Source organism: Manis javanica, chromosome 9 (genome assembly GCF_040802235.1).
Source record: "Manis javanica isolate MJ-LG chromosome 9, MJ_LKY, whole genome shotgun sequence".
In the NCBI taxonomy this organism is placed as follows: Eukaryota; Metazoa; Chordata; class Mammalia; order Pholidota; family Manidae; genus Manis; species Manis javanica.
This window is the reverse complement of record NC_133164.1, coordinates 47772557-47787241: the sequence shown is the minus strand read 5'-3', so window position 1 is coordinate 47787241 and position 14685 is coordinate 47772557.

The window sequence follows — 14685 nt, the reverse complement described above, 5'->3', positions numbered from 1 at the left end:
AGGGTATTATGCTCAGGGAAACAAGCCAAGCAGAGAAAGAGAAATACCAAATGATTTCACTTATCTGTGGAGTATAAGAACAAAGGAAAAACTGAAGGAACAAAATAGCAGCAGAATCACAGAACTCAAGAATGGACTAACAGGTACCAAAGGGAAAGGGACTGGGGAGGATGGGTGGGTAGGGAGGGATAAGGGAGTGGGAGAAAATGGGGCATATTAAGATTAGCATGCATGGGGGTGTGGGAGAAAGGGGAGGGCTGTACAACACAGAGAAGGCAAGTAGTAACTATACAACATTTTGCTACGCTGATGGACAGTGACTGTAAAGGGGCATATAGGGGGGTCCTGGTATAGGGGAGAGCCTAGTAAACAAAATATTCATCATGTAAGTGTAGATTAATGATAAAAAAAAAAAAAAGCAGTTCCTGTGTGGTGACCTCCAATGAGTTCTACACAATGATATAAAGGGCATATAAAAGTGTAGGCAAGGGGTCTGTTTGTGTTTATACAGAGGATCAAAGCCTAATTTGGCTACGCTGAAAATGAACTAAGATACAATATGAAAAAGAACTTCCAACATCAGCACTCTCTAGAAGACTCATGCCAGAAGATGATCATCAAAAAATCCCAACAAAGATCCACGCACTGCTACAGGTGTATATGCACTCATCCCACCAGTTCCTGGACTTGCCATGGGAATGAAGTAGGAGATATCTAAGCTGGCCTGTGCATACAGCAAAACAACAAATTTGACTGGATCTAAACTGTTGGAACTCAACCAAGAATTAGGAGAAGTGCCAATTGTAGCGCTCCAAAACCTTACAACTACAGACTATTTACTGTTAAAAGAACATATGGGATGTGAACAGTCCCCAGGAATGGGTTGTTTTAATTTGTTTGATTTCTCTCAGACTGTTCAAGTTCAGTTGGACAATATCCACCATATCATAGATAAGTTTTCACAAATGCCTAAGGTGCCTAACTGGTTTTCTTGGTTTCACTGGAGATGGCTGGTAATTACAGGTATGCTTTGTTTACGTAACTGTACTCCTATTATGTTAATGTGTGTGCACAATTTAATTAGTAGTTTAAAACCTATACATGCTGAAGTTACTCTACAAGAAGATATGTCAAAGAAATAATCAATCTTCCCATGTTTTCTTCCGCCTGCTACTTCTATAGTTTTTCTTCTTCCTTCCTAATTATAACCCTTAAGTAGAATTCGTGCCTCATATCAAATTTACCGAGTATCATAATTCTTCCAAGTGATAAAGACACCTCAAGACAAATGCTGGGCATAGAAGCCACAGGGCATAAAATATGCAAAGAAGTAAAAAGCTAACCTTTTTGAAACAATAAGGCTTCTCTCTCACCAACTTTTAACATTTCCCTGTATGGCCCCAGAAGATGACTGGTTAGCCAGAGACGGTAAGATTCCTCAAGTTAGGAACAACCTAAGACAGGCACAGTCGCAGGGGAGCCATCAGGTGAGATAATGGGAATCAACAGAGGTGAGGCTTAGAACCTACCCCCCCCCACATTCTGAGAGAAATTTTCTGTATACGTGGATGTTTTATTGCCCTTGTCTAGCTTGGATTAACACATAGTCTACAGGCACACACCTGATCATCTACATTTGCTCTCTTACAACACTAAACTGTGTTTTCTACCTTTATCTTGTATCTATCTACCACTTCAGCATTTTATTAAAAATAATAATAATAAAAAGAGAAATGTGGTATCCACATATAATTCAAGTATAAAAATCAAACAATATTCATATTTGACCTGAGTGTTTAAAGTTCATAATATGTGATCAAAACCAAAAGTTTCTGTGATGACTGCCCTTGTACTGTTCACCATGTAACTTATTCACTATGTAAGAATTTGTTCTCCATGTAAGAACTTGTTCGTTATGCTTCAGAAGATTGGAGACTGATGATAATTAGGCTTGGGGTGGATTAATGATTGTGCATTGAGCATTGACCCCCCTATACAGAGTTTTATTGTTGTTGACAGCCATTTGATCAATGAGTGCGAGAGATGCCCTCACAAAAAAAAAAAGATAAAACAAAACCGTACACACTTCCAATTGTAAAATGAATAAGTAACTGGGATGTAATGTATAGCATAAGAAATATAGTCAAAATATTGTAACAATTTGGTATGGTGACAGCTGGTACCTAGAATTATCATGTATATAAATGTTGAATCACTGTGTTGTACACGTGAAACTAATGTAATATTGTGTGTCAACTAGCCTTCAATAAAAAAAACTTATCTAAAAAAAAAAAAAAAAGAATAATACCCTAGAAGTCTGGTGGATTTTCTGTATTACTAATAAGGATATTGTCTTCAATTTTAATTATTCACTTAAATAGAAAAAAAATATTTTAGCATCCTTAAAACTTATTCACTCAAAATTCAAAGGCAACGAAGTTTTCACTACTCCAATGTGTACAGTATAAAACACCACTCTTTCAGACTTCCTTCAATTTTATAATTTGTGTATTTATGCATGAGTGAATTGATATCAGAATTAAATCTTATGTGAACTATCACAATTTCCTATTGTTGAAATAATAAATTAGTATAGTGCCTTAATTTGAATAAAATTGTTTAATTTTCATCAGCAAATATTTGAAAATCCGTTTCTTATAATACATTTTGTTTTCATGTGAATCCTTTCAATTGTAGTCTTGAATGAAAGTGATTTAAGAGTAGAAATTATATTTACTCCTTTTTAATTATAAGATATTTCCCTTGGCCTTCTACAGCTTAGATTTTATAAAAAAGATTACTGATTACAGAGCACAGTTATACAGATTTACATGATGTTCTCTTGTATTTTAAACAAACTCCAATTAATTAATATCTTGAACAACATACACCTACTTCCAGGGGACATAACAAATACCATGTTTCATTAATGGTTAATTTAGACTGGGAAAGATACCAGAAAATTCACATTTTTCCATGAAGAATACTCATGAGTAGAACAAACTTGTAGATCTAATTCCTTATTATCCATTATATATATTTACTTATGCTTTTATAAATATTTGTCTTATATTCAGCTAATAGTATCAGCCTAAAAATTAATCTTGAGCACAGATCTTAAACTTTTTTATTGTCATGATCACATTTGTCATGAGTTTGCAAATTTCTATTTATTTGTTCAATACTCATTTCAAACATAATTTTTACTTCAGTAAAATTTCATTTATTTGATGTCCAATGCAATGAATGTGATACTCTGCCTCTGTTTCATCAATTGAGTCAATATCTAGGTTATAACTTTCTAACCTAGAAAACTGTGAAGTGATTGGTGGTTACCATGGGGGAAGGGCTTCAGTGTGTGTGGGGGAAGGGTGAGAGGGATAAAGAGGCACAAAAATCTCAATCATAATATAAGTTGATCACATGGATGGAAGTACACCTTGGAGATTATAGTCAGTGGTTCTGTAACATCTCCCTATGTTGACAGATAGTAACTGCACTAGTTGGGGTAAAGATTTAATAATGTGTGTAACTGTTGAGTCACTGTGTTGTATAATTTCAATATAAATATACACTTAAAAAAGAAAAAGCCAGAAATTTTAAATTATAATGATGAGAATTATAAATTACTATACTTTTTTTTTTAAAGTCAACTACTCATTTAAGAAGTTTACCCTTGTCTATTGTAAGTAAAGTATTTATAATATCAAAAAGGAATTATGTTTATATAATTGTACTACATTTGATCAAATATGAGCATATATGCACTCATAATTTTCAGAGTTTAAGTGAGCCTAGGTATTGATTTAGAAAAAAATAAGCTGAATTATTCAACTTCAGGAACAGCCTCATTTTGATAATTGTTATACAAAGAAAAGGAGAATATAACAAAGGTGATGAGATACAGTAATTCCTGTTAAATCATTTTGGTCACTTCTGAGATAAATGTCGTGCCATTAGAATAATATTTGCAAGAGAAAACCTTTCACCATTCCTGTGCGTTTTCATTGTAATTTTATTTTGCCTTAAGTCATACTGCCGTGTGTGTGTGTGTGTGTGTGTGTGTGTGTGTGTGTGTGTGTGTACTCATATAGCATAAAGAATACTTGTCACTCTCTATGAAATGGAATTTGGGATGTGAAAAGAAGAGAAAACGAAAATTTTATTAGAATACTTTCAGTTGCAGGTATCAGAAACCAAACAGACTGTAGAGCATATGATTAAAAACCTAGCCTAAGAGCATTATTTTCAGGTATAATTTAACCTACTGTCTCAACAATGTTACTAAAAATCCAAGTTTCTCTCTGCTCATTCTAGTTGCCTCTCATAATATTGGCATAATCCTAAAATGTCTTCTACGACTACACCTTTTGATGTCCAAACGGGAGAGCGAAAGCTTCTCTTCCTCTTTATCCAATTACTGGGTTTAATGCAATTGGAATAAGTTAAGTCACCTCTCCATTGCTAAATAAATACCATAGAATACGTATGGCAGAAAAGAAATGTGGAAATATGTATTAGTCTGCTTAATTTAATTTGGGCTAATCATGGTTTAGCTTGAAATGTGAATAGAGTCAACCTCATCTAAACTGCTTGAGTATCCCAATAAGGAAATTATGAAATAAATGCTGAGTATAGAACCACAATGACTATAATGTATTCAGATTATCAGACTCTAAATATATTTACAGAAAAAGAAAAGTTAACTGTTAGTAGAAACTGACCAGATGAAAGCATAATTATAGAACCAAGTGATGAAACCTATGTGGCTTCCTCTAAAATGATGTTGGAACAATTAGATATCCATATAGGGAAAATATGACCACTGACTTCTATTTTATAACATGCACAAAAATTAATTTGTTATGAGTGGACTTAAGTTCAAACCTAAAATTATAAGGCATCTAGTAAAAAATATAAAAGAACAAATGTTCTCTCCCTGAGAGTAGAAAAATCTATACAGAACACAAAGGCAATGACCAAAAAAGGGAAAGCTGAATAAAATTAGACTTCCATGAATCTAACAATTTCTGCTCCTCAATTGACACCAATAAGGCAATAGCAGACTGACAGATTGGGAGAAAACATTCTTAAATTATGAATTAGACAAAAATTGTGCTAAGGATCTACAAGAAACATTTATAACTTAACAAGAAAAGAACAATAAACTGCTAAGAAAAAGAAAATAATTGGAATACACTTTACAAAGCATTTTACATGAAAAGTATTTAACATCATTAACCAAAAAGGAAATTATAATTAAATTCAAAGTGGGCTACTACTGCAAACCAAATTTAAAATAACACCATATGACAGCAGAGATATAGAGTAATTGGAATTTTGATATATAAAGGGTAGACGTGTAAAACAGTACAATTTTGAAAAAGTTTTCATGGTTTCTTTACAAAGAAAAATATACACCCACCCTACAGATATAGCAATTTCACTTTTCAGGGATTTATGGAAGAGAAATGACAGCTCCCACAAAAAGAATGTTTATAAGTGTTCAGAGCAGCCATGTTCCTAACAGTCAAAACCTGGAAACAAGCCAAGTGCCCTTTGAGAAAATGAATAAACTAATGGTGGTATGAAATGGAATAGTACTTAGACAATGAAAAATAACTAATGATACACACGGCCAGAAGGCAAAATCTCATGAACTTTAATCACACTAAGGTAAAAAAGTTAAACACAAAAGAGTACCTATTGAGTGATTATTATATAAAGATATAGAGCAGGCAAAGCTAATCTATCTTGAAAACAAATCAGAAACATTACGCTTCTAAACAGGATGGGATATGATGGAACTTTAGGGTCCGGAAGCCAAGGTAAATAACATAATTAAAAGGCAGCAAATACGATTTCTACTCTTAAATTACCTTCATTCAAGACCACAATTGAAAGGATTCACAACAAAACAGAACAAAAAATTATCAGAAATAGATTTTCAATAATTTGCTGAAGAAAATTAAACAAGTTTATTCAGATTAAGGCATTATCATGGAGACATAAATGAGTGTTTTGAGAGTATAATAAACTGACAGGGTTTGTCTAATAAAGGTGGAATTTGTGGTACAGTTAATGTAGCCTTCTGCTGGTTTAAGATTAAGAGACACTGAGGTTCAAGTTGAAATCATTGTGATATAAGTGATCATAAAAAATGTGCTAAAATTGATTTGTAATGTTACCCTTCAGGCAAAAGCAAATACTGAAAAAACCTTAACTCGGACTTTCTAAAATATACATCATCAGATCTGTATTTTAGGAAAACATATTCTTTAATATGATTATTAGGTTTGTGATCCCTTCTTTTCATTTTAGCCTGTACTGCAAATATGGTTTCAGAGGTCATTAGTTGCCTAACAAAACTTCCAATATCTTCTAGAGAGTCGGCTTTGATTTTTAGCTGGGTAACACCACCCAGAGTAAAAGACTGCATTGCCAACTTCCTTTACATGTGACTATGTGATAAAGTTGTGATTTATTAATTGCAACCAAAACATTTTTTAAGACACAGGGAGGGGTTCTTCAAGGGAGCTGACTCAGCTAAAAGGGGTCCTCTTTATCCTTCTCTTTTACCTTCCTCAGGCATGTAATTCATTTATGATGGCTTGGTAAGCACCTTGGTTTGAACCTTGATGGGACCTTGAATATGGAAGCCATTCATCACATATTTCAATTTATTTTTTACTGTTTTAATTTGGAATTAATTGGAATTTGTGTGTGTGTATAAATGTGGGGTGTCTGTGTGCCTGTGCATGTATTTGAAATAGGCAGTCCTTTTTAATTTGTATTTTGTATTTCTTTTTCTTATGTATAGCCAAAAAACTAAAGTAATAGTGGGTTGAAGGAAAAAGAAGTTTTTCTAAGATAAAAATGCCCTGAGGTTGTCAGGCCAGTATGATGGTTCCATAGTGTCTTTTGTCACCCAGGCCTCAATAATTTGCTTCAGCAGCTTTGTGACTGATTTTTGAAACACAGGCTTTCTAGCACAGTTTAGGGAGAGAATGAGGAAAATATGAAAGTTTGAGTTGTTCTAAATGGGAAAATACTGTTAGTTATTAAATATCAATATCATTATTATTTTTATTGACATATAAGATATTGCAAAGCACTTAGACCAGTGCCAGGCACTTAGTAAACACTATGTAAAAAATTGTTAAAAAAATAAAATAAAGTAGTAATTTACCCAAGAAATTGTTTCTACAGTTGTTTATAGTTGCCATGAATGCAGAGACTATCTTTCATTTAGGTTTTTCATGTGATTTTGGCTTAGCTAGTTAAGTGAATAATAAAGGTCAGACATAGTCTGTGCAGGCATAATATGAGACAACAGAATTTCAATCCAAACATAAAAGTAAGTATAGGAAACAACCTCAAAAAAGGAAAATTGATAGGACTACATAACCTCTTCATTCAAAGATGCTGACACTTTGACTCACATCAGAAAAGCCTTTTAAAGGAAATGTCTTTTAAACCATAAATACCATATTTCTAAGCCTTGGAGGGATGTTTGCAGCTGCAGGCATGTTTGGGAAAAAACAGTCCTTGTGTGCAGTCCGTCATTAGCTTCAATTTTATCACAAGTTCAAGCACCTGAAAAAAAACAATGAGCAATAAAAACAATATAAAAACTTTTTGAATTAATTTACTTGATTTATAGTTTCTTTGAAAAAATTTAATTGACATTCACATGAATAAAAACATTTACATTTTCATGATATTCATAAAGATGTTTATTTTTCTAGACTGAAAGCAATTCCTACATGTTTGCCCTCAACTCATTGCCATTCATCATTAGCTTTTGTTTATAGCCTGTTAATCAGTCTTAGTCCATGTGACAGTACTTATATTCAAGCCAATTTCAATTAATTTCATAGTAGGATTTTTAAGACATGGCATCAACTGATTAAAACCAACTTACATTACATCAAATGATGTGACATTAGTTACTTATTTTATCAAAATAAGTAGTCTCTTTTCAACATTTCTTATTCTCCATCCTTTCCCTATATTAAATTTCATTACATAATACAGTATTTTATCTTTTCTTTCCCCAAGTCCTTCAGATTCCTAAATATGCAATAGTTAAAAATAATTTTTGGTTGATCATCAATAAATTTTTGACCGTCTTCCTTGTTAACAAAATCCAAATTTTGTTCAAGTATCCAGACTTCACTGGATTCAAGATATGTGTAACCCAGATCCCAGCTAAAGGGTAAAATTACAAGTGTTCTAGTCCAACCATGAAATCCATCTACTTGGCAATAAAAAAAAATGCAAAAGTATAAGAAACAATTTGGGCAATTAAGGGGAAGTATAATGAGAATATAATTGGAGTTTGTTTTCCTTGTTCATCATAGGATACACTCCTCTTCTGAATAGATACTTTCAGGTTTATATAAGATTCCTGGTATTTCAGTAGTTCTCTTGAGACCACAGGAAGAGTTATCGAGAAAGAATATTCTGATAAGGACGATTTGAAAAAAACAGGTAGAACTTGGAAATTTGAAAACAATGTTTAGTTCTGTATTAATAATAATGGAACTTTTTGGAATTTTGATATTGCTTAAAATAATTTTATTTGGATACTTGTTATTGAGGCTGAGCACATTTTAAATATACCACAAGGAAATGTAATTTTTTACAACAATCCTTTCATGATTGTAGCAAGATTGTAACAAAAACATTATTCTACATCATAAAAAAATCTCTTGGTTTCCAGAAAAAGGCAAAATCTTAAAACTAAGTGATCTACAGTTAATATACAGTATTAAGTGTTTATAGAATTCAAAAGTTTGTAAGTACAGAAGTGATTGGAACACCTTTCCAACATAAAGATCTAATAAAATATTATAAACTTGATTCAAATAAGGATGGAAATAATTGTAATAAAGAAATGTGCTGTTCATTAATGCTTAATATGCAAGTCTAAATTTCTGCTGTCCAATAGAATAGTCATTAACCACATGTGGTTACTTACATTTATATTTAAAATAACGATTTAAATAAAACTAAATTTTTGTTTTTCTGTAGCATTGTACATGTTTCAGGTGCTCAATAGTCAAATGTGGCTAGTGATTGCACAAAACACATATAGAACATTTCCATCATTGCACAGAGTTCAATTGGACAGCCCTGGTCTAAATCAAGGGTTAGCAAACAATGAGTCACAGATGTGGGTAAAATTGCAGTATTTCCAGAATCTCTGGCCTGGCCTTAGTATGTCTCCATATCAATAGGTGTTCCCAAGGGATAGAGAGAAGTACTTTATCTCCATATCAATAGGTAATTACAAGGGCGTGCAAGGGCTTATTTGGACCAAAAAGAGTGGGTGGAGCCCCTTCTTCTGCAGCCAGGTAGTGAGAGACACAGGAAAGAACAAGTGGATGACTGCTTGTAAGCAATAAATGGCTTTCTCCCATTTTATTTCTTCCTTTGACTGATTTCAGTTTCAAAGGTATTTTGCCCTGGGATTTTCCCCCCAGAGTTACAACAGATCATCATTTACTTTTGTAAATAAAATTTTGCAAACCACAGCTATGCTCACTCATTGTGTTTTGTCTATGGAAGTTTTCACACTACATTGACAGAATCGAGTAGCTGCAACAAAATTATAAAGTCTGCAAACCCTAAAATATTAATAAATGGAATCTTTAAAATGTTGCTGACTTATGTTCTAAACATAATAAGACATACATTAAATATAATAATCGCATGTAAACATTTTTTTAGGAAAGAGTGAAGCAAAATGTTTTTTGTCACAAAAATTTTAAAGAATATATTTATTGACTCATGTGTTTCTCTTCATTAGCATTCACAATATTCTACTTAAAAATTATGACTTTGTTCACATTCATACACATAAAATAAAAAAGATGAACTTCAACTTAAAAGTAAAAAATGTTACCTTAGGCTTCTGTTTGATTTTGGCATGTTTCACAAACTCATTTCTTGTGTGTTTGTAGTGTTGATTTGTTCCAAAGAGATTGCTTTTATCATATGTTCAAGAAATCATTTTTCATATTGCCAATCTTTATCAATAATACCAATTTAAAAATAATCACTTCTTGCACCTGCTAAATTTCCAAATCTGCAGAATGTAAATTGACTTGGAAGTATAGTTTTATCATTGTGAGAAAACCACAAATCTCCTCTGTGTCTTAAATAATCAGAAATGTTGCATAATCAGAAAAGCTGATTAGAAGTGAAATTGACTTATACCCACAAACCCAAAATGAAGTATTTTAGGAATTTCTAAAATTACAAGAAATGTGTTTTTTTCCAATTTTGTATGATTTTGACATCAAACTTTTCTTAGAAGCTAATTTTAAGATCTGTTTAGAAGCCAGTACATGCATGCAAAGTGGAGCTGGAAAGAACTAAAATGTGATAAAAGTATGGGAAGAATTATCATTTGCTTATTGCCACTTTAGAAAATATGGTATACTGATTAAAAACTTCTGTGTTTCAGTCAAACTTCCATGTTTTGATGTTTCATTCCCACTTCTCTCACTAGCTGGGTAAACTAGAGTGATATATTGGGGTACAAGCTAAGATATGGTAACAAACATACACATTGCAGGGACTTAACTAACATAGATGTTTATTGCTGTGTTATATGAAATTCTAGAATTAAGCAGTATTGAGTAGTCCAAAAAGATAGTACATCTGTTAAATAAAGTCATTCACAGAATGAAGGATTATTTTGTTATTTTATCCACTTAAATTTTATGCAATTCTTATGGTCAAAATATGACTTGGAAAAGTCTTATTTTCAACCTATAGGAAGAATTAGGAAGAAAAAGGGGTGGTGAAGTTCAGCACATTCACAAATAATTACATTCCATTGATAAGAACATAGTTAAATGGACATAACTATCTTTAAAGAAGGATTGGAGTTTTAATGCCTAGCTAAACAAGTATCTAAGTTTAGGAAAATTGTACTGGGGAACCATTATTCTATGTTCCACAATTTTCTCATCTTTCAATTGTATCTCTTCAGAGATTTTTTATAATAAGTAATCATGTCAATATATGCAAAATTCTAGGAAAATCACCTGACAGACACAGCATTCTCAATAATTTTTACATCTTATTCCTATTTATGCAAATCCTTTTTTCTGTGTACTGCTTCAGTATACTAGATTATGAATAGGAGTAAAAATGCTTTATTTATTAAAATTATATATATCATTTCTGTGATAAGTAAAAAATGAATGCTGAATGATGAAAGTGAATAATCAAGTTAATGATTTAGGCTGAAATCCCTAATTTGAAGAATACTGTAGAATTTTTAAAGGATTTTTAAATTAATTTTCCAATACACCACATCAGTGCCTTTTGTTAAATACTGTATTGTGGAGAAATATTTCAGATAGGCTGGGAGAATCATTAAGCCATAAAATAAACAGATAAAGTACTAAGAGGACATTAAAATGATGATCTTTTAAAATTAAATTTTGAAAATAAGTATAAGTGAGATAAAAATGGGATTTTAATTTATAAGACAAAGGATAAATGCCAATAGAGTCTACCATTTTATTACCAGAAAATTTATTTAATGTATTCACGAGGTTTAACATTTAAGTTTCTTATTTCAGCACTCTTGGAGAAGCAGCTAAACTGCCAGGCTCTCATGGTGAAAGGCCAAGGAAAAACCCTGTCGTTTCTGGCAGAGGGAGTAGCCCTTTGAAACAGTCCAAGAGCATGCTTCATCACAAAGACCTAATCAGCAAGGGCGAAGAGTTAACTGGAGCGTGATGCAACCTGGCTGAAAGAAGCTTACTCTGTTCTAGCTCACAGTAGTGCTTCTGTTTTAACTAAGGCAGTAAACAAATGATGAGAAACATATGTAAAGGTAAAAGCCCAGAGAAACAAGACCACTTGAATAATGAGATTTAACTGTAAGATTTTAGAATATTTCATGTCCCCACACATCAACAGGGCCTCAGGATAACTGGAGTACAACTAGAGGACTTTTAAGACAAAGACTCTGAGGAGGAGGAGTTAGGAAAATCCAAAGGCAATAGGGGGGAAAAATATCAGAACAAAAGAGGAATTTAAGCCTCTGCCACTTACAGTTACAAGAAACATTAACCACAGTCCAACTCCTAGACAGATTAAAATAAAACTTCACTCTAAAACAATCTCAGTCAAAATCCCAGCAAGCTTATCTTTGGATATAGATAAGCTGAATCTATAGCTAATACAGAAGGAGGAAAGATCTTAAATAATCAACACAGTATTGAGGTAAAAGAGCAAAGTTGGAGAAGTGATTACCCAACTTTAAGATTTACTATAAAGCTACCATAGTCAAGACCCTTTAATATTGACAAAAGAGTAGACAACTAGGTCAATGGAACAGAAAAGAGAGCTCATAAACAGCTCACACTAACTGATGTTTGTAAAACACACAAGGCAGTGCAGGGGAAATGGTTATTCTTTTCAGTAACAGTACCAAAAAATTTTAGCTTATAAGACTGCAAGTAAGATAAAGTAGATAGAAAATATGTAGATAGACATAGTTATATGATGATAGATAGATGATAGATAGATAGATAGATAGATAGATAGATACATACATACATACATACATACATACATACATAGATGATAGATAGATGATCAAATAGAACTGATCAAGGTAAGATCATGAGTGGGTTTCAGTGGCTTGGTGAGCTCAGTAAGGTAATCAATACATGAAGCACATGGGAATTTATGGTAGTGAAACTATTCCATATGATAGTATAATGCTGGATATATGGCATTATGTATTTGTAAAAAACTCTTAGACTGTAACAGCATAATGAATGAACTTTAATATGTGCAATTTTAGAAAGTTACTTAAAAAGTTGGGGGAACCCAGAAAGGAATAAAGACTGAACAAAGAATCCAATTTTATTACATTGGATGGAAAAAAGAAACCCTTTTCTAAAGGGGAGTTGGGAGCATGGTGGTGGGGCAAAATAACTTGGAAAATTAATGGAGTGAGTCTGTAAGACTAAAAGCATATATAGTCTATATTCTAGTTGGTAAAATCTTTCCCATGGTGTACAGGTTTACAATTCTGATACTGCTATATCTGAATACTGGAACTGACTCTGAATGGCTGGTAGATGGTTGAAGAAAAGTTTCTCACTGTTTAGAGTGGGAACTTATAGACAAGTGAGGAGCCTAGAAAGTTCCATGTGGTAATAGATTAGTGTCTGAGACATCAGAAATAACTCATGTTTAGCTTAATTTGTATATAGACACAGGCATGTATATATACACTGATTAGTGCACACACACATATTTCTGTGCCCTGTCATCTGAGAAGACTAAGAAAATTGATACTCCAGTAGCAAAAAGCACTCATAACATCTGTATCTTGATTTCCAATGCTGTTCTTCAGTGAAAGGAATCAATGCTCCTACAGACACAACATATTCTAGTACTGGGACAAGAAGTGCATATAATAAACATGGATCACTATATAGTGTCATAAAAAAAGAAGTGCTCAAGAAAGAAAATACATACAGAAACACACACACTGATTGATGGGGGCATGTCAAAAGAGCTAATGGTCAAAGCTAAGAGAATTCGCACAATTATACAAAATAGAGGATTTTTACCCAAAGTAAAAAATAACTCACTGTGTGTATATAGCTTTTAAAAATTTAGAAAATCAAATCGAACATACGTTATAAAAATATATTTGACAAAATGGGGGCTTATCCACATTGCAGTTTACCACACTGCATGGGTTAACCACAAATGTAAGGATGGTAACATTTTTAAATCAATCAATATTATAATATTAACAACAGTTAAAAATATGAAAACATATGATCATCTCTGAAGGGCCCCCACCAGTAAGATGGCAAACTTCCGGCTTCTCTTTGAAGTCCTCAGTTCCCGCCGGCGCCACCTGAAGCCCAATCACCTATCGCCCCCCTCGCAATCCCAGCACGTAGCCAACAGCCACCAGCCCCGTAGAAGTAACACCACAATTACCCCATGCCCCTTCCTATATAACCCAGCACCTTTCCCTAATAAAGAGGAATTCTCCGGTGAATTGCTGCTGTGTGTCGCTTCTTTCCTTTCAATCTCAATATATGTAGAAAGAACAATATGACTAAATGAGCATATGTTCCAAATAAAATCTTTCAGCAAACTTAGAATAGAAACAAAATTCTTAACCCAATAAAGAACATCCACCAAAAACCTAAAGTTAACATTACATTGAATTGTGAAAGTTTGAATATTTTTTCCCTAAAAGAGTAACAAGACAAAGATCTCTGACTTCAAAACTTCTACTCAAATTGTTCTGGAAGTTCAACCTAGTGAAATAAGCCAAGAAAAAGAAATAAAAGCCTTGCACATTTGAATGGAAGAAGTAAACTGTATTTATTCACAGAACATATGATGATTTAAGCAGAATATCTGATGGAATCTGAAAAATTTACCAGAAATAATGAGTCATTTTAACAAAGCTATAGGGATGCATTGTTAATATACAAAAAGCATTTGCATTTCTACATTCCAGCAGAAATGAGAAATAAAAATTAAAAGGATATAGTATTTACAGTAGAATTAACATAGTGAAGTGCTTAGGGATATGTTTGACAAGAATACCAGAAATGTGTACAATGAAAAAAAGAACACACAGAGAGAAATTAAAGAAAATTTTGAGAAAATAAA